Here is a 20,586-nt window from a genome sequence, read left to right on the forward strand (position 1 = left end):
ATGGGTGGGAGGAGTTCTGATTTTACATGGGTGGGAGGAGTTCTGATTTTACATGGGTGTGAGGAGTTCTGATTTTACATGGGTGGGAGTTGTTCTGATTTTACATGGGTGGGAGGAGTTCTGATTTTACATGGGTGGGAGCAGTTCTGATTTTACATGGGGGGGGTAGTTCTGATTTACATGGGTGGGAGGAGTTCTGATTTTACATGGGGGAGGAGTTCTGATTTTACATGGGTGGGAGGAGTTCTGATTTTACATGGGTGGGAGTTGTTCTGATTTTACATGGGGGAGGAGTTCTGATTTTACATGGGTGGGAGGAGTTCTGATTTTACATGGGGGAGGAGTTCTGATTTTACATGGGTGGGAGGAGTTCTGATTTTACATGGGTGGGAGGAGTTCTGATTTTACATGGGTGGGAGGAGTTCTGATTTTACATGGGTGGGAGGAGTTCTGATTTTACATGGGTGGGAGGAGTTCTGATTTTACATGGGGGGGGAGTTCTGATTTTACATGGGTGGGAGGAGTTCTGATTTTACATGGGTGGGAGTTGTTCTGATTTTACATGGGGGAGGAGTTCTGATTTTACATGGGCTCGAGGAGTTCTGATTTTACATGGGGGGAGGAGTTCTGATTTTACATGGGTGGGAGGAGTTCTGATTTTACATGGGGGGAGGAGTTCTGATTTTACATGGGGGGAGGAGTTCTGATTTTACATGGGTGGGAGGAGTTCTGATTTTACATGGGGGAGGAGTTCTGATTTTACATGGGTGGGAGGAGTTCTGATTTTACATGGGTGGGAGGAGTTCTGATTTTACATGGGTGGGAGGAGTTCTGATTTTACATGGGTGGGAGGAGTTCTGATTTTACATGGGGGGAGGAGTTCTGATTTTACATGGGTGGGAGGAGTTCTGATTTTACATGGGTGGGAGGAGTTCTGATTTTACATGGGGGGAGGAGTTCTGATTTTACATGGGGGGAGTTCTGATTTTACATGGGTGGGAGGAGTTCTGATTTTACATGGGTGGGAGGAGTTCTGATTTTACATGGGGGAGGAGGAGTTCTGATTTTACATGGGGGGAGGAGTTCTGATTTTACATGGGGGGAGGAGTTCTGATTTACATGGGGGGAGGGAGGCGTTCTGATTTTACATGGGGCAGAGGAGTTCTGATTTTACATGGGTGGGAGGAGTTCTGATTTTACATGGGGCAGAGGAGTTCTGATTTTACATGGGTGGGAGGAGTTCTGATTTTACATGGGGGGGGAGGAGTTCTGATTTTACATGGGTGGGAGTTGTTCTGATTTTACATGGGTGGGAGGAGTTCTGATTTTACATGGGGGGAGTTCTGATTTTACATGGGTGGGAGTTGTTCTGATTTTACATGGGGGAGGAGTTCTGATTTTACATGAGGGGAGGAGTTCTGATTTTACATGGGGGGAGGAGTTCTGATTTTACATGGGGGTATGAGTTCTGATTTTACATGGGGGGTATGAGTTCTGATTTTACATGGGGGTTCTGATTTACATGGGTGGGAGGAGTTCTGATTTTACATGGGGCAGAGGAGTTCTGATTTTACATGGGTGGGAGGAGTTCTGATTTTACATGGGTGGGAGGAGTTCTGATTTTACATGGGTGGGAGGAGTTCTGATTTTACATGGGTGGGAGCAGTTCTGATTTTACATGGGTGGGAGGAGTTCTGATTTTACATGGGGGAGGAGTTCTGATTTTACATGGGGGGGGAGTTCTGATTTTACATGGGGGGAGTTCTGATTTTACATGGGTGGGAGGAGTTCTGATTTTACATGGGGGAGGAGTTCTGATTTTACATGAGGGGAGGAGTTCTGATTTTACATGGGGGGAGGAGTTCTGATTTTACATGGGGGGGATGAGTTCTGATTTTACATGGGGGTATGAGTTCTGATTTTACATGGGTGGGAGGAGTTCTGATTTTACATGGGGGGAGGAGTTCTGATTTACATGGGTGGGAGGAGTTCTGATTTTACATGGGTGTGAGGAGTTCTGATTTTACATGGGTGGGAGTTGTTCTGATTTTACATGGGTGGGGGGAGTTCTGATTTTACATGGGTGGGAGTTGTTCTGATTTTACATGGGGGGGAGTTCTGATTTTACATGGGTGGGAGGAGTTCTGATTTTACATGGGGGGAGGAGTTCTGATTTTACATGGGTGGGAGGAGTTCTGATTTTACATGGGTGGGAGGAGTTCTGATTTTACATGGGTGGGAGGAGTTCTGATTTTACATGGGTGGGAGTTGTTCTGATTTTACATGGGGGGAGGAGTTCTGATTTTACATGGGTGGGAGGAGTTCTGATTTTACATGGGTGGGAGGAGTTCTGATTTTACATGGGTGGGAGGAGTTCTGATTTTACATGGGTGGGAGGAGTTCTGATTTTACATGGGGGGAGGAGTTCTGATTTTACATGGGTGGGAGGAGTTCTGATTTTACATGGGTGGGAGTTGTTCTGATTTTACATGGGGGAGGAGTTCTGATTTTACATGGGTGGGAGGAGTTCTGATTTTACATGGGGGGAGTTCTGATTTTACATGGGGGGAGGAGTTCTGATTTTACATGGGTGGGAGGAGTTCTGATTTTACATGGGTGGGAGGAGTTCTGATTTTACATGGGTGGGAGGAGTTCTGATTTTACATGGGTGGGAGGAGTTCTGATTTTACATGGGGGGAGGAGTTCTGATTTTACATGGGGGGAGTTCTGATTTTACATGGGGGGAGGAGTTCTGATTTTACATGGGTGGGGGAGGAGTTCTGATTTTACATGGGTGGGAGGAGTTCTGATTTTACATGGGTGGGAGGAGTTCTGATTTTACATGGGGGAGGAGTTCTGATTTTACATGGGTGGGAGGAGTTCTGATTTTACATGGGGGGAGGAGTTCTGATTTTACATGGGTGGGAGGAGTTCTGATTTTACATGGGTGGGAGGAGTTCTGATTTTACATGGGGGGAGGAGTTCTGATTTTACATGGGTGGGAGTTGTTCTGATTTTACATGGGGGGAGGAGTTCTGATTTTACATGGGTGGGAGGAGTTCTGATTTTACATGGGTGGGAGGAGTTCTGATTTTACATGGGTGGGAGGAGTTCTGATTTTACATGGGTGGGAGTTGTTCTGATTTTACATGGGGGGAGGAGTTCTGATTTTACATGGGTGGGAGGAGTTCTGATTTTACATGGGGGAGGAGTTCTGATTTTACATGGGTGGGAGGAGTTCTGATTTTACATGGGTGGGAGGAGTTCTGATTTTACATGGGGGGAGGAGTTCTGATTTTACATGGGTGGGAGGAGTTCTGATTTTACATGGGGGGAGGAGTTCTGATTTTACATGGGTGGGAGGAGTTCTGATTTTACATGGGTGGGAGGAGTTCTGATTTTACATGGGGGGAGGTTCTGATTTTACATGGGTGGGAGGAGTTCTGATTTTACATGGGTGGGAGGAGTTCTGATTTTACATGGGGGGTTCTGATTTTACATGTTCTGATTTTACATGGGTGGGAGTTGTTCTGATTTTACATGGGGGAGGAGTTCTGATTTTACATGAGGGGGAGGAGTTCTGATTTTACATGGGGGAGGAGTTCTGATTTTACATGGGGGGAGGAGTTCTGATTTTACATGGGTGGGAGGAGTTCTGATTTTACATGGGGGAAGGAGTTCTGATTTTACATGGGGGGAGGAGTTCTGATTTACATGGGGGAGGGAGGAGTTCTGATTTTACATGGGGGGGAGGAGTTCTGATTTACATGGGGGGGAGGGAGGAGTTCTGATTTTACATGGGGCAGAGGAGTTCTGATTTTACATGGGTGGGAGGAGTTCTGATTTTACATGGGGCAGAGGAGTTCTGATTTTACATGGGTGGGAGGAGTTCTGATTTTACATGGGTGGGAGGAGTTCTGATTTTACATGGGTGTGAGGAGTTCTGATTTTACATGGGTGGGAGTTGTTCTGATTTTACATGGGTGGGAGGAGTTCTGATTTTACATGGGTGGGAGCAGTTCTGATTTTACATGGGGGGGGTAGTTCTGATTTACATGGGTGGGAGGAGTTCTGATTTTACATGGGTGGGAGGAGTTCTGATTTTACATGGGTGGGAGGAGTTCTGATTTTACATGGGTGGGAGGAGTTCTGATTTTACATGGGTGGGAGTTGTTCTGATTTTACATGGGGGAGGAGTTCTGATTTTACATGGGTGGGAGGAGTTCTGATTTTACATGGGTGGGAGGAGTTCTGATTTTACATGGGTGGGAGGAGTTCTGATTTTACATGGGGGGGAGTTCTGATTTTACATGGGTGGGAGGAGTTCTGATTTTACATGGGTGGGAGGAGTTCTGATTTTACATGGGTGGGAGGAGTTCTGATTTTACATGGGTGGGAGGAGTTCTGATTTTACATGGGTGGGAGTTGTTCTGATTTTACATGGGTGGGAGGAGTTCTGATTTTACATGGGGGGAGGAGTTCTGATTTTACATGGGTGGGAGGAGTTATGATTTTACATGGGTGGGAGGAGTTCTGATTTTACATGGGTGGGAGGAGTTCTGATTTTACATGGGGGAGGAGTTCTGATTTTACATGGGTGGGAGGAGTTCTGATTTTACATGGGTGGGAGGAGTTCTGATTTTACATGGGGGAGGAGTTCTGATTTTACATGGGTGGGAGGAGTTCTGATTTTACATGGGTGGGAGGAGTTCTGATTTTACATGGGTGGGAGGAGTTCTGATTTTACATGGGTGGGAGCAGTTCTGATTTTACATGGGGGGGGTAGTTCTGATTTACATGGGTGGGAGGAGTTCTGATTTTACATGGGGGGTAGTTCTGATTTACATGGGTGGGAGGAGTTCTGATTTTACATGGGTGGGAGGAGTTCTGATTTTACATGGGTGGGAGGAGTTCTGATTTTACATGGGTGGGAGTTGTTCTGATTTTACATGGGGGAGGAGTTCTGATTTTACATGGGTGGGAGGAGTTCTGATTTTACATGGGTGGGAGTTGTTCTGATTTTACATGGGGGAGGAGTTCTGATTTTACATGGGTGGGAGGAGTTCTGATTTTACATGGGTGGGAGGAGTTCTGATTTTACATGGGTGGGAGGAGTTCTGATTTTACATGGGGGGGGGAGTTCTGATTTTACATGGGTGGGAGGAGTTCTGATTTTACATGGGTGGGAGTTGTTCTGATTTTACATGGGGGAGGAGTTCTGATTTTACATGGGCTCGAGTTCTGATTTTACATGGGTGGGAGGAGTTCTGATTTTACATGGGTGGGAGGAGTTCTGATTTTACATGGGTGGGAGGTTCTGATTTTACATGGGTGGGAGTTGTTCTGATTTTACATGGGTGGGAGGAGTTCTGATTTTACATGGGGGGAGGAGTTCTGATTTTACATGGGTGGGAGGAGTTCTGATTTTACATGGGTGGGAGGAGTTCTGATTTTACATGGGGGAGGAGTTCTGATTTTACATGGGTGGGAGGAGTTCTGATTTTACATGGGTGGGAGGAGTTCTGATTTTACATGGGGGAGGAGTTCTGATTTTACATGGGGGAGGAGTTCTGATTTTACATGGGTGGGAGGAGTTCTGATTTTACATGGGTGGGAGGAGTTCTGATTTTACATGGGGGAGGGAGGAGTTCTGATTTTACATGGGGGGGAGGAGTTCTGATTTTACATGGGGGGAGGAGTTCTGATTTACATGGGGGAGGGAGGAGTTCTGATTTTACATGGGTGGGAGGAGTTCTGATTTTACATGGGGGAGGAGTTCTGATTTTACATGGGTGGGAGGAGTTATGATTTTACATGGGTGGGAGGAGTTCTGATTTTACATGGGTGGGAGGAGTTCTGATTTTACATGGGTGGGAGGAGTTCTGATTTTACATGGGTGGGAGGAGTTCTGATTTTACATGGGGGAGGAGTTCTGATTTTACATGGGTGGGAGGAGTTCTGATTTTACATGGGTGGGAGGAGTTCTGATTTTACATGGGTGGGAGGAGTTCTGATTTTACATGGGGGAGGAGTTCTGATTTTACATGGGTGGGAGGAGTTCTGATTTTACATGGGTGGGAGGAGTTCTGATTTTACATGGGGGAGGGAGGAGTTCTGATTTTACATGGGGGGAGGAGTTCTGATTTTACATGGGGGAGGAGTTCTGATTTACATGGGGGAGGGAGGAGTTCTGATTTTACATGGGGGGAGGAGTTCTGATTTTACATGGGTGGGAGGAGTTCTGATTTTACATGGGGGGGGAGTTCTGATTTTACATGGGTGGGAGTTGTTCTGATTTTACATGGGGAGGAGTTCTGATTTTACATGAGGGGAGGAGTTCTGATTTTACATGGGGGAGGAGTTCTGATTTTACATGGGGGTATGAGTTCTGATTTTACATGGGGGTATGAGTTCTGATTTTACATGGGTGGGAGGAGTTCTGATTTTACATGGGGGGAGGAGTTCTGATTTACATGGGTGGGAGGAGTTCTGATTTTACATGGGGCGGAGGAGTTCTGATTTTACATGGGTGGGAGGAGTTCTGATTTTACATGGGTGGGAGGAGTTCTGATTTTACATGGGTGGGAGGAGTTCTGATTTTACATGGGTGTGAGGAGTTCTGATTTTACATGGGTGGGAGGAGTTCTGATTTTACATGGGGGGAGTTCTGATTTACATGGGTGGGAGTTGTTCTGATTTTACATGGGGGAGGAGTTCTGATTTTACATGGGGGAGGAGTTCTGATTTTACATGGGTGGGAGGAGTTCTGATTTTACATGGGGGAGGAGTTCTGATTTTACATGGGTGGGAGGAGTTCTGATTTTACATGGGTGGGAGGAGTTCTGATTTTACATGGGGGGAGTTCTGATTTTACATGGGTGGGAGGAGTTCTGATTTTACATGGGTGGGAGGAGTTCTGATTTTACATGGGTGGGAGGAGTTCTGATTTTACATTGGTGGGAGGAGTTCTGATTTTACATGGGTGGGAGGAGTTCTGATTTTACATGGGTGGGAGTTGTTCTGATTTTACATGGGGGAGGAGTTCTGATTTTACATGGGTGGGAGTTGTTCTGATTTTACATGGGGGAGGAGTTCTGATTTTACATGGGTGGGAGGAGTTCTGATTTTACATGGGGGGGAGTTCTGATTTTACATGGGTGGGAGGAGTTCTGATTTTACATGGGTGGGAGGAGTTCTGATTTTACATGGGTGGGAGGAGTTCTGATTTTACATGGGTGGGAGTTGTTCTGATTTTACATGGGGGGAGGAGTTCTGATTTTACATTGGTGGGAGGAGTTCTGATTTTACATGGGTGGGAGGAGTTCTGATTTTACATGGGTGGGAGTTGTTCTGATTTTACATGGGGGAGGAGTTCTGATTTTACATGGGTGGGAGGAGTTCTGATTTTACATGGGTGGGAGGAGTTCTGATTTTACATGGGGGAGGAGTTCTGATTTTACATGGGTGGGAGGAGTTCTGATTTTACATGGGTGGGTGGGAGTTGTTCTGATTTTACATGGGGGGAGGAGTTCTGATTTTACATGGGTGGGAGGAGTTCTGATTTTACATGGGGGGAGGAGTTCTGATTTTACATGGGTGGGAGGAGTTCTGATTTTACATGGGGGGAGTTCTGATTTTACATGGGTGGGAGGAGTTCTGATTTTACATTGGTGGGAGGAGTTCTGATTTTACATGGGTGGAGGAGTTCTGATTTTACATGGGTGGGAGTTGTTCTGATTTTACATGGGGGAGGAGTTCTGATTTTACATGGGTGGGAGTTCTGATTTTACATGGGGGAGGAGTTCTGATTTTACATGGGTGGGAGGAGTTCTGATTTTACATGGGGGGAGTTCTGATTTTACATGGGTGGGAGGAGTTCTGATTTTACATGGGTGGGAGGAGTTCTGATTTTACATGGGTGGGAGGAGTTCTGATTTTACATGGGTGGGAGTTGTTCTGATTTTACATGGGGGGAGGAGTTCTGATTTTACATTGGTGGGAGGAGTTCTGATTTTACATGGGTGGGAGGAGTTCTGATTTTACATGGGTGGGAGTTCTGATTTTACATGGGGGGAGGAGTTCTGATTTTACATGGGTGGGAGGAGTTCTGATTTTACATGGGTGGGAGGAGTTCTGATTTTACATGGGGGGAGGAGTTCTGATTTTACATGGGTGGGAGGAGTTCTGATTTTACATGGGTGGGTGGGAGTTGTTCTGATTTTACATGGGGGGAGGAGTTCTGATTTTACATGGGGGAGGAGTTCTGATTTTACATGGGTGGGAGGAGTTCTGATTTTACATGGGTGGGAGGAGTTCTGATTTTACATGGGTGGGAGGAGTTCTGATTTTACATGGGTGGGAGGAGTTCTGATTTTACATGGGGGAGGAGTTCTGATTTTACATGGGTGGGAGGAGTTCTGATTTTACATGGGTGGAAGGAGTTCTGATTTTACATGGGTGGGAGGAGTTCTGATTTTACATGGGTGGGAGTTGTTCTGATTTTACATGGGGGGGAGTTCTGATTTTACATGGGTGGGAGTTGTTCTGATTTTACATGGGGGAGGAGTTCTGATTTTACATTGGTGGGAGGAGTTCTGATTTTACATGGGTGGGAGGAGTTCTGATTTTACATGGGTGGGAGTTGTTCTGATTTTACATGGGGGAGGAGTTCTGATTTTACATGGGTGGGAGGAGTTCTGATTTTACATGGGTGGGAGGAGTTCTGATTTTACATGGGGGAGGAGTTCTGATTTTACATGGGTGGGAGGAGTTCTGATTTTACATGGGGGAGGAGTTCTGATTTTACATGGGTGGGAGGAGTTCTGATTTTACATGGGTGGGAGGAGTTCTGATTTTACATGGGTGGGAGTTGTTTTGATTTTACATGGGGGGAGTTCTGATTTTACATGGGTGGGAGTTGTTCTGATTTTACATGGGGGAGGAGTTCTGATTTTACATGGGGGGAGGAGTTCTGATTTTACATGGGGGAGGAGTTCTGATTTACATGGGGGAGGGAGGAGTTCTGATTTTACATGGGGCAGAGGAGTTCTGATTTTACATGGGTGGGAGTTGTTCTGATTTTACATGGGGGAGGAGTTCTGATTTTACATGGGTGGGAGGAGTTCTGATTTTACATGGGGGGAGGAGTTCTGATTTTACATGGGTGGGAGGAGTTCTGATTTTACATGGGGGAGGAGTTCTGATTTTACATGGGTGGGAGGAGTTCTGATTTTACATGGGGGAGGAGTTCTGATTTTACATGGGGGAGGAGTTCTGATTTACATGGGGGGAGGGAGGAGTTCTTATTTTACATGGGGCAGAGGAGTTCTGATTTTACATGGGTGGGAGGAGTTCTGATTTTACATGGGGCAGAGGAGTTCTGATTTTACATGGGTGGGAGGAGTTCTGATTTTACATGGGGGGTTCTGATTTTACATGGGTGGGAGGAGTTCTGATTTTACATGGGTGGGAGGAGTTCTGATTTTACATGGGTGGGAGGAGTTCTGATTTTACATGGGTGGGAGGAGTTCTGATTTTACATGGGTGGGAGTTGTTCTGATTTTACATGGGGGGGGAGTTCTGATTTTACATGGGTGGGAGTTGTTCTGATTTTACATGGGGAGGAGTTCTGATTTACATGGGGGGAGGGAGGAGTTCTGATTTTACATGGGGCAGAGGAGTTCTGATTTTACATGGGTGGGAGGAGTTCTGATTTTACATGGGGGAGGAGTTCTGATTTTACATGGGTGGGAGGAGTTCTGATTTTACATGGGTGGGAGGAGTTCTGATTTTACATGGGTGGGAGGAGTTCTGATTTTACATGGGTGGGAGGAGTTCTGATTTTACATGGGTGGGAGTTGTTCTGATTTTACATGGGGGAGGAGTTCTGATTTTACATGGGTGGGAGGAGTTCTGATTTTACATGGGGGAGGAGTTCTGATTTTACATGGGGGAGGAGTTCTGATTTTACATGGGTGGGAGGAGTTCTGATTTTACATGGGGGGAGGAGTTCTGATTTTACATGGGGGAGAGGAGTTCTGATTTACTTGGGGGAGGGAGGAGTTCTTATTTTACATGGGGCAGAGGAGTTCTGATTTTACATGGGTGGGAGGAGTTCTGATTTTACATGGGGCAGAGGAGTTCTGATTTTACATGGGTGGGAGGAGTTCTGATTTTACATGGGTGGGAGGAGTTCTGATTTTACATGGGTGGGAGGAGTTCTGATTTTACATGGGGGGGGGGAGTTCTGATTTTACATGGGTGGGAGGAGTTCTGATTTTACATGGGGGGAGGAGTTCTGATTTTACATGGGTGGGAGGAGTTCTGATTTTACATGGGTGGGAGGAGTTCTGATTTTACATGGGTGGGAGGAGTTCTGATTTTACATGGGTGGGAGGAGTTCTGATTTTACATGGGTGGGAGTTGTTCTGATTTTACATGGGTGGGAGGAGTTCTGATTTTACATGGGTGGGAGGAGTTCTGATTTTACATGGGTGGGAGTTCTGATTTTACATGGGTGGGAGGAGTTCTGATTTTACATGGGGGGGAGTTCTGATTTTACATTGGTGGGAGGAGTTCTGATTTTACATGGGTGGGAGGAGTTCTGATTTTACATGGGTGGGAGGAGTTCTGATTTTACATGGGTGGGAGTTGTTCTGATTTTACATGGGGGGAGGAGTTCTGATTTTACATGGGTGGGAGGAGTTCTGATTTTACATGGGGGGAGGAGTTCTGATTTTACATGGGTGGGAGGAGTTCTGATTTTACATGGGTGGGAGGAGTTCTGATTTTACATGGGTGGGAGTTGTTCTGATTTTACATGGGGGGAGGAGTTCTGATTTTACATGGGTGGGAGGAGTTCTGATTTTACATGGGTGGGAGGAGTTTTGATTTTACATGGGGGGAGGAGTTATGATTTTACATGGGTGGGAGGAGTTATGATTTTACATGGGTGGGAGGAGTTCTGATTTTACATGGGTGGGAGTTGTTCTGATTTTACATGGGGGGAGGAGTTCTGATTTTACATGGGTGGGAGGAGTTCTGATTTTACATGGGTGGGAGGAGTTCTGATTTTACATGGGGGAGAGGAGTTCTGATTTTACATGGGGGGGAGGAGTTCTGATTTTACATGGGGGGGAGGGAGGAGTTCTTATTTTACATGGGGCAGAGGAGTTCTGATTTTACATGGGTGGGAGGAGTTCTGATTTTACATGGGGCAGAGGAGTTCTGATTTTACATGGGTGGGAGGAGTTCTGATTTTACATGGGTGGGAGGAGTTCTGATTTTACATGGGTGGGAGGAGTTCTGATTTTACATGGGTGGGAGGAGTTCTGATTTTACATGGGTGGGAGGAGTTCTGATTTTACATGGGGGGAGTTCTGATTTTACATGGGTGGGAGGAGTTCTGATTTTACATGGGGGAGGAGTTCTGATTTTACATGGGTGGGAGGAGTTCTGATTTTACATGGGTGGGAGGAGTTCTGATTTTACATGGGTGGGAGGAGTTCTGATTTTACATGGGTGGGAGGAGTTCTGATTTTACATGGGTGGGAGTTGTTCTGATTTTACATGGGTGGGAGGAGTTCTGATTTTACATGGGTGGGAGGAGTTCTGATTTTACATGGGTGGGAGTTGTTCTGATTTTACATGGGTGGGAGGAGTTCTGATTTTACATGGGGGAGTTCTGATTTTACATGGGTGGGAGGAGTTCTGATTTTACATGGGTGGGAGGAGTTCTGATTTTACATGGGTGGGAGGAGTTCTGATTTTACATGGGTGGGAGGAGTTCTGATTTTACATGGGTGGGAGTTGTTCTGATTTTACATGGGGGAGGAGTTCTGATTTTACATGGGTGGGAGGAGTTCTGATTTTACATGGGTGGGAGGAGTTTTGATTTTACATGGGGGAGGAGTTCTGATTTTACATGGGTGGGAGGAGTTATGATTTTACATGGGTGGGAGGAGTTCTGATTTTACATGGGTGGGAGTTGTTCTGATTTTACATGGGGGAGGAGTTCTGATTTTACATGGGTGGGAGGAGTTCTGATTTTACATGGGGGAGGAGTTCTGATTTTACATGGGTGGGAGGAGTTCTGATTTTACATGGGTGGGAGGAGTTCTGATTTTACATGGGTGGGAGGAGTTCTGATTTTACATGGGTGGGAGGAGTTCTGATTTTACATGGGGGAGGAGTTCTGATTTTACATGGGTGGGAGGAGTTCTGATTTTACATGGGGGGAGGAGTTCTGATTTTACATGGGTGGGAGGAGTTCTGATTTTACATGGGGAGAGGAGTTCTGATTTTACATGGGGGGAGGAGTTCTGATTTTACATGGGGGGAGGAGTTCTGATTTACATGGGGGGAGGGAGGAGTTCTTATTTTACATGGGGCAGAGGAGTTCTGATTTTACATGGGTGGGAGGAGTTCTGATTTTACATGGGGCAGAGGAGTTCTGATTTTACATGGGTGGGAGGAGTTCTGATTTTACATGGGTGGGAGGAGTTCTGATTTTACATGGGTGGGAGGAGTTCTGATTTTACATGGGGGGGTTCTGATTTTACATGGGTGGGAGGAGTTCTGATTTTACATGGGGGGAGGAGTTCTGATTTTACATGGGTGGGAGGAGTTCTGATTTTACATGGGTGGGAGGAGTTCTGATTTTACATGGGTGGGAGGAGTTCTGATTTTACATGGGTGGGAGGAGTTCTGATTTTACATGGGTGGGAGTTGTTCTGATTTTACATGGGTGGGAGGAGTTCTGATTTTACATGGGTGGGAGGAGTTCTGATTTTACATGGGTGGGAGTTGTTCTGATTTTACATGGGTGGGAGGAGTTCTGATTTTACATGGGGGGGAGTTCTGATTTTACATGGGTGGGAGGAGTTCTGATTTTACATGGGTGGGAGGAGTTCTGATTTTACATGGGTGGGAGGAGTTCTGATTTTACATGGGTGGGAGTTGTTCTGATTTTACATGGGGGAGGAGTTCTGATTTTACATGGGTGGGAGGAGTTCTGATTTTACATGGGGGAGGAGTTCTGATTTTACATGGGTGGGAGGAGTTCTGATTTTACATGGGTGGGAGGAGTTTTGATTTTACATGGGGGGAGGAGTTCTGATTTTACATGGGTGGGAGGAGTTCTGATTTTACATGGGGAGAGGAGTTCTGATTTTACATGGGGGAGGAGTTCTGATTTTACATGGGGGGAGGAGTTCTGATTTACATGGGGGGAGGGAGGAGTTCTTATTTTACATGGGGCAGAGGAGTTCTGATTTTACATGGGTGGGAGGAGTTCTGATTTTACATGGGGCAGAGGAGTTCTGATTTTACATGGGTGGGAGGAGTTCTGATTTTACATGGGTGGGAGGAGTTCTGATTTTACATGGGTGGGAGGAGTTCTGATTTTACATGGGGGGAGTTCTGATTTTACATGGGTGGGAGGAGTTCTGATTTTACATGGGGGGGGAGTTCTGATTTTACATGGGTGGGAGGAGTTCTGATTTTACATGGGTGGGAGGAGTTCTGATTTTACATGGGTGGGAGGAGTTCTGATTTTACATGGGTGGGAGGAGTTCTGATTTTACATGGGTGGGAGTTGTTCTGATTTTACATGGGTGGGAGGAGTTCTGATTTTACATGGGTGGGAGGAGTTCTGATTTTACATGGGTGGGAGTTGTTCTGATTTTACATGGGTGGGAGGAGTTCTGATTTTACATGGGGGGGAGTTCTGATTTTACATGGGTGGGAGGAGTTCTGATTTTACATGGGTGGGAGGAGTTCTGATTTTACATGGGTGGGAGGAGTTTTGATTTTACATGGGGGGGAGTTCTGATTTTACATTGGTGGGAGGAGTTCTGATTTTACATGGGTGGGAGGAGTTCTGATTTTACATGGGTGGGAGGAGTTCTGATTTTACATGGGTGGGAGTTGTTCTGATTTTACATGGGGGAGGAGTTCTGATTTTACATGGGTGGGAGGAGTTCTGATTTTACATGGGGGAGGAGTTCTGATTTTACATGGGTGGGAGGAGTTCTGATTTTACATGGGTGGGAGGAGTTCTGATTTTACATGGGTGGGAGTTGTTCTGATTTTACATGGGTGGGAGTTGTTCTGATTTTACATGGGGGAGGAGTTCTGATTTTACATGGGTGGGAGGAGTTCTGATTTTACATGGGTGGGAGGAGTTTTGATTTTACATGGGGGAGGAGTTCTGATTTTACATGGGTGGGAGGAGTTATGATTTTACATGGGTGGGAGGAGTTCTGATTTTACATGGGTGGGAGTTGTTCTGATTTTACATGGGGGAGGAGTTCTGATTTTACATGGGTGGGAGGAGTTCTGATTTTACATGGGGGAGGAGTTCTGATTTTACATGGGTGGGAGGAGTTCTGATTTTACATGGGTGGGAGGAGTTCTGATTTTACATGGGTGGGAGTTGTTCTGATTTTACATGGGGGAGGAGTTCTGATTTTACATGGGTGGGAGGAGTTCTGATTTTACATGGGGGAGGAGTTCTGATTTTACATGGGTGGGAGGAGTTCTGATTTTACATGGGGGGAGGAGTTCTGATTTTACATGGGGGGAGGAGTTCTGATTTTACATGGGGGGAGGAGTTCTGATTTACATGGGGGAGGGAGGAGTTCTTATTTTACATGGGGCAGAGGAGTTCTGATTTTACATGGGTGGGAGGAGTTCTGATTTTACATGGGGCAGAGGAGTTCTGATTTTACATGGGTGGGAGGAGTTCTGATTTTACATGGGTGGGAGGAGTTCTGATTTTACATGGGTGGGAGGAGTTCTGATTTTACATGGGGGGAGTTCTGATTTTACATGGGTGGGAGGAGTTCTGATTTTACATGGGGGAGGAGTTCTGATTTTACATGGGTGGGAGGAGTTCTGATTTTACATGGGTGGGAGGAGTTCTGATTTTACATGGGTGGGAGGAGTTCTGATTTTACATGGGTGGGAGGAGTTCTGATTTTACATGGGGGAGTTGTTCTGATTTTACATGGGTGGGAGGAGTTCTGATTTTACATGGGTGGGAGTTGTTCTGATTTTACATGGGGGGAGGAGTTCTGATTTTACATGGGTGGGAGGAGTTCTGATTTTACATGGGGGGGGAGTTCTGATTTTACATGGGTGGGAGGAGTTCTGATTTTACATGGGTGGGAGTTGTTCTGATTTTACATGGGGGGAGGAGTTCTGATTTTACATGGGTGGGAGGAGTTCTGATTTTACATGGGTGGGAGGAGTTTTGATTTTACATGGGGGGAGGAGTTCTGATTTTACATGGGTGGGAGGAGTTATGATTTTACATGGGTGGGAGGAGTTCTGATTTTACATGGGTGGGAGTTGTTCTGATTTTACATGGGGGGAGGAGTTCTGATTTTACATGGGTGGGAGGAGTTCTGATTTTACATGGGGGGAGGAGTTCTGATTTTACATGGGTGGGAGGAGTTCTGATTTTACATGGGTGGGAGGAGTTCTGATTTTACATGGGTGGGAGGAGTTCTGATTTTACATGGGTGGGAGTTGTTCTGATTTTACATGGGGGAGGAGTTCTGATTTTACATGGGTGGGAGGAGTTCTGATTTTACATGGGGGAGGAGTTCTGATTTTACATGGGTGGGAGGAGTTCTGATTTTACATGGGGAGAGGAGTTCTGATTTTACATGGGGGGAGGAGTTCTGATTTTACATGGGGGAGGAGTTCTGATTTACATGGGGGGAGGGAGGAGTTCTTATTTTACATGGGGCAGAGGAGTTCTGATTTTACATGGGTGGGAGGAGTTCTGATTTTACATGGGGCAGAGGAGTTCTGATTTTACATGGGTGGGAGGAGTTCTGATTTTACATGGGTGGGAGGAGTTCTGATTTTACATGGGTGGGAGGAGTTCTGATTTTACATGGGTGGGAGGAGTTCTGATTTTACATGGGGGGAGTTCTGATTTTACATGGGTGGGAGGAGTTCTGATTTTACATGGGGGAGGAGTTCTGATTTTACATGGGTGGGAGGAGTTCTGATTTTACATGGGTGGGAGGAGTTCTGATTTTACATGGGTGGGAGGAGTTCTGATTTTACATGGGTGGGAGGAGTTCTGATTTTACATGGGTGGGAGTTGTTCTGATTTTACATGGGTGGGAGGAGTTCTGATTTTACATGGGTGGGAGGAGTTCTGATTTTACATGGGTGGGAGTTGTTCTGATTTTACATGGGTGGGAGGAGTTCTGATTTTACATGGGGGAGTTCTGATTTTACATGGGTGGGAGGAGTTCTGATTTTACATGGGTGGGAGGAGTTCTGATTTTACATGGGTGGGAGGAGTTCTGATTTTACATGGGTGGGAGTTGTTCTGATTTTACATGGGGGAGGAGTTCTGATTTTACATGGGTGGGAGGAGTTCTGATTTTACATGGGGGAGGAGTTCTGATTTTACATGGGTGGGAGGAGTTCTGATTTTACATGGGTGGGAGGAGTTCTGATTTTACATGGGTGGGAGTTGTTCTGATTTTACATGGGGGAGGAGTTCTGATTTTACATGGGTGGGAGGAGTTCTGATTTTACATGGGTGGGAGGAGTTTTGATTTTACATGGGGGAGGAGTTCTGATTTTACATGGGTGGGAGGAGTTATGATTTTACATGGGTGGGAGGAGTTCTGATTTTACATGGGTGGGAGTTGTTCTGATTTTACATGGGGGAGGAGTTCTGATTTTACATGGGTGGGAGGAGTTCTGATTTTACATGGGGGAGGAGTTCTGATTTTACATGGGTGGGAGGAGTTCTGATTTTACATGGGTGGGAGGAGTTCTGATTTTACATGGGTGGGAGGAGTTCTGATTTTACATGGGGGAGGAGTTCTGATTTTACATGGGGGAGAGGAGTTCTGATTTTACATGGGTGGGAGGAGTTCTGATTTTACATGGGGAGAGGAGTTCTGATTTTACATGGGTGGGAGGAGTTCTGATTTTACATGGGGGGGGTTCTGATTTTACATGGGGAGGAGGTGGGTATTTTATTTGATTAGATACATTCTAATTTGGCAGTGGTCTGACAAGGGGAGATCTCTCTATCTCTCTCCCCCTATTTTTCTCTCTCCCCGTCTCCGTCTCCCTCTCTCCCCCCCTTTTTCTCTCCCCCCATCTCCGTCTCCCTCTCTCCCCTGTTCCCCCCCCTACCCCACCCCGTGGCCTGTGGGGTCCTTCCAGACATTTTAATTGAGGCCATTCTGAGAGTGAGGCAGTGTATCAAATCAGTCTCTCATTAGAGTCTCTTCGGAGAGAGATGTTATTGTCAGGGGACACACTGTCACTAACAAAGATCAACTGGTTTCGTCCCAAATCGCACCCGATTTTACTATATAGCACACTACTTGAAAATGAAACACGAGACTCTAGATAATCTTATAGATATGTGTTGTATTTCTTTCTCTGCTTCCATGTCAGGTTGGAGAGGCGGGTGGGGTGAGGATTTTGGGGGTAGGGAGACAGAGAGGCAGCCTTTGTTTGGGGGCCAACCCGCAGGAAGTGATTGCAGGGTGGGACAGTGAGGGACACTCATCCCTTAGAGAGACGGGGTTTGCATCTCAAATGGTACCCTATTCCCTATGTAGTGCACTACTTTTGACCAGAGCTCTATGGGTCAATTATTGCAGTAGTACAACTTACATTAGCTATGACCAGCCCTATGGGTCATTTTTACAGTAGTACAACATGCAGTAGCTATAACCAGCCTCATAGGTCATTCTTGCAGTAGCTATGACCAGCCTTATAGGTCATTCTTACAGTAGCTATGACCAGCCTTATAGGTCCTTCTTGCAGTAGCTATGACCAGCCTTATAGGTCATTCTTACAGCAGCTATTACCAGCCTTATAGGTCATTCTTACAGCAGCTATGACCAGCCTTATAGGTCATTCTCTGTTCCTAGGGCGTCATTGAAAATAAGAATTTGTTCTTAACTGACTTGCCTAGTTAAATAAAGGTTAAAAAAAAAGAAAAAAAGTTAAATCTTACAGCAGCTATGACCAGCCTTATAGGTCCTTCTTGCAGTGGGTATGACCAGCCTTATGGGTCATTCTTACAGCAGCTATGACCAGCCTTATAGGTCCTTCTTGCAGTGGGTATGACCAGCCTTATGGGTCATTCTTACAGCAGCTATGACCAGCCTTATAGGTCCTTCTTGCAGTAGCTATGACCAGCCTTATAGGTCATTCTTACAGCAGCTATGACCAGCCTTATGGGGGTCCTGTGGGTCCTGGTCAAATGCAGCGCACTAGACAGGGAATAGGGTGCCATATGGGACAGAGTCGCATTCTCTTCACAAAGACACGTGGCCATGGAGAGATCATCTGGAGACGACATCTATCGATACGGATCTGACGGAGCGAGTGACTGAGCCGAAAGGACTGAGTGTCAGTGTTTCCATCCCTGCAAGATAAAACAGAAGATAAGTAAACAGAGTAAAAAAGCAAGCACATCAATCAATTACATGCAATTATAATGCCCTTTTTTTTTTTTTTTTTACATCAGCAGAAACCCAGCCTAAAAAACAAAACAGAAAGCAATGCAGATGCATACAAGCACAGTGTAGAAGCACAGTGTAGAAGCACAGTGTCTAGGAAAAACTCCTTAGAAAGGCAGGAAGATAGGAAGAAACCTAGAGAGGAACCAGGCTCTGAGGGGTGGCCAGTCCTCTTCTGGCTGTGCCGGGTGGAGATTATAAGAGGACATGGCCATTAAGGCCAGATTGTTCTTCAAGATATTCAAACATTCATAGATGACCAGCAGGGTCAAAAAATAATCACAGTTGTTGTAGAAGGTGCAACAGGTCAATACCTCAGGAGTATGTCAGTTGGCTTTTTCATAGCTGAGCACTCAGAGGTCGAGACAGCAGGTGCGGTAGAGAAAGAGAGACGAAAACAGCAGATCCGGGGCAAGGTAGCACGTCCTGTGAACAAGTCAGGGTTCCATAGCCGCAGGCAGAACAGTTGAATCTGCAGCAGCACGACCAGGTGGACTGGGGATAGCCAGGTATGGTCCTAGGGCTCAGGTGGGGTCCTAGGGCTCAGGTAGGGTCCTAGGACTCAGGTAGGGTCCTAGGGCTCAGGTAGGGTCCTAGGGCTCAGGTAGGGTCCTAGGGCTCAGGTAGGGTCCTAGGGCTCAGGCATGGTCCTAGGGCTCAGGTATGGTCCTAGGGCTCAGGTAGGGTCCTAGGGCTGAGGTAGGGTCCTAGGGCTCAGGTAGGGTACTAGTGCTCAGGCATGGTCCTAGGGCTCAGGTATGGTCCTAGGGCTCAGGTAGGGTCCTAGAGCTCAGGTAGGGTCCTAGGGCTCAGGTCCTCCGGGAAGGGAGGGAGAGAAGGAGAGAGATAATTAGAATGGGAAAGGGGGATACCTAGTCAGTTGTACAACTGAATGCCTTCAACTGAAATGTGTCTTCCGCATTAAACCCAAGAGGTGCGGGGCTCTGCCTTAAGCGACATCCACGTCTTCGGTGCCCGGAGAACAGTGGGTTTGAGGAAGCATACTTAAATTCACATAGGACACCAGATAAGACAGGAGAATTACACCAGATATAACAGACTGACCCTAGCCCCCTGGCACATAGACTATTACAGCATAGATACTGGAGGCTGAGACAGGGGGGGTCGGGGGACACTGTGGCCCTATCCGACAATACCTCCAGACAGGGCCAACCAGGAAGGATATATGGGTCACTACCTTCTGTAATGTTTTTCTATAAGTTACTCCTTGCTGTAACGGTCGTCCTATGAAGGAGAAGAGGAGGACCAATGCGCAACGTGGCAAGGGTCCATATTTAATAGAACAAACTGAACACGACAAAAATACAAAAATAACCAAGTGAAATAACAAACCGAAACAGTTCCGTGTGGAACACACAGACACAGGATAATAAACACAGGCGGGAAAAGGCTACCTAAGTATGAATCTCAATCAGAGACAACTTTTTATTTATTTATTTTACCTTTATTTAACTAGGCAAGTCAGTTAAGAACAAATTCTTATTTTCAATAACGGCCTAGGAACAGTGGGTTAACTGCCTGTTCAGGGGCAGAACGACAGATTTGTACCTTGTACCTTGTCAGCTCGGGGTTTGAACTTGCAACCTTCCGGTTACTAGACCAACGCTCTAACCACTAGGCTTCTCTGATTGAGAACCATACCAGGCCAAACGCAAAACACAACATAGAAAACGGAACATAGACAAAACCCACCCAACTCACACCCTGACCATACTAAAACAAAGACAAAACAAAGGAACTAAGGTCAGAATGTGACACTAGCCCTATTCTATGTAGTGTAGTCCCTTGATGTTTAATCTGAACATGAGACTATAATTAAATAGATTATATATAGTCAATTGCAGAATAATCTGATAACTTCTCCAGTCCATATCAGGCTAAAGATTAGGCCTATCCCTCTTTCCTTTACCTCATTTATCATTTTCGCATATGGCTCCATCTTCGCAACGACATCTGAACCCCTTCCTTATCGGCCATTTTGCCAGACCTCTAGATTACAGGGCTATCTTTCATTTGATTCATTGTTGCAAACAGGGTAATTACCCCA

The sequence above is a fragment of the Oncorhynchus nerka genome, linkage group LG24 (genome assembly GCF_034236695.1).
Source record: "Oncorhynchus nerka isolate Pitt River linkage group LG24, Oner_Uvic_2.0, whole genome shotgun sequence".
NCBI lineage: Eukaryota > Metazoa > Chordata > Actinopteri > Salmoniformes > Salmonidae > Oncorhynchus > Oncorhynchus nerka.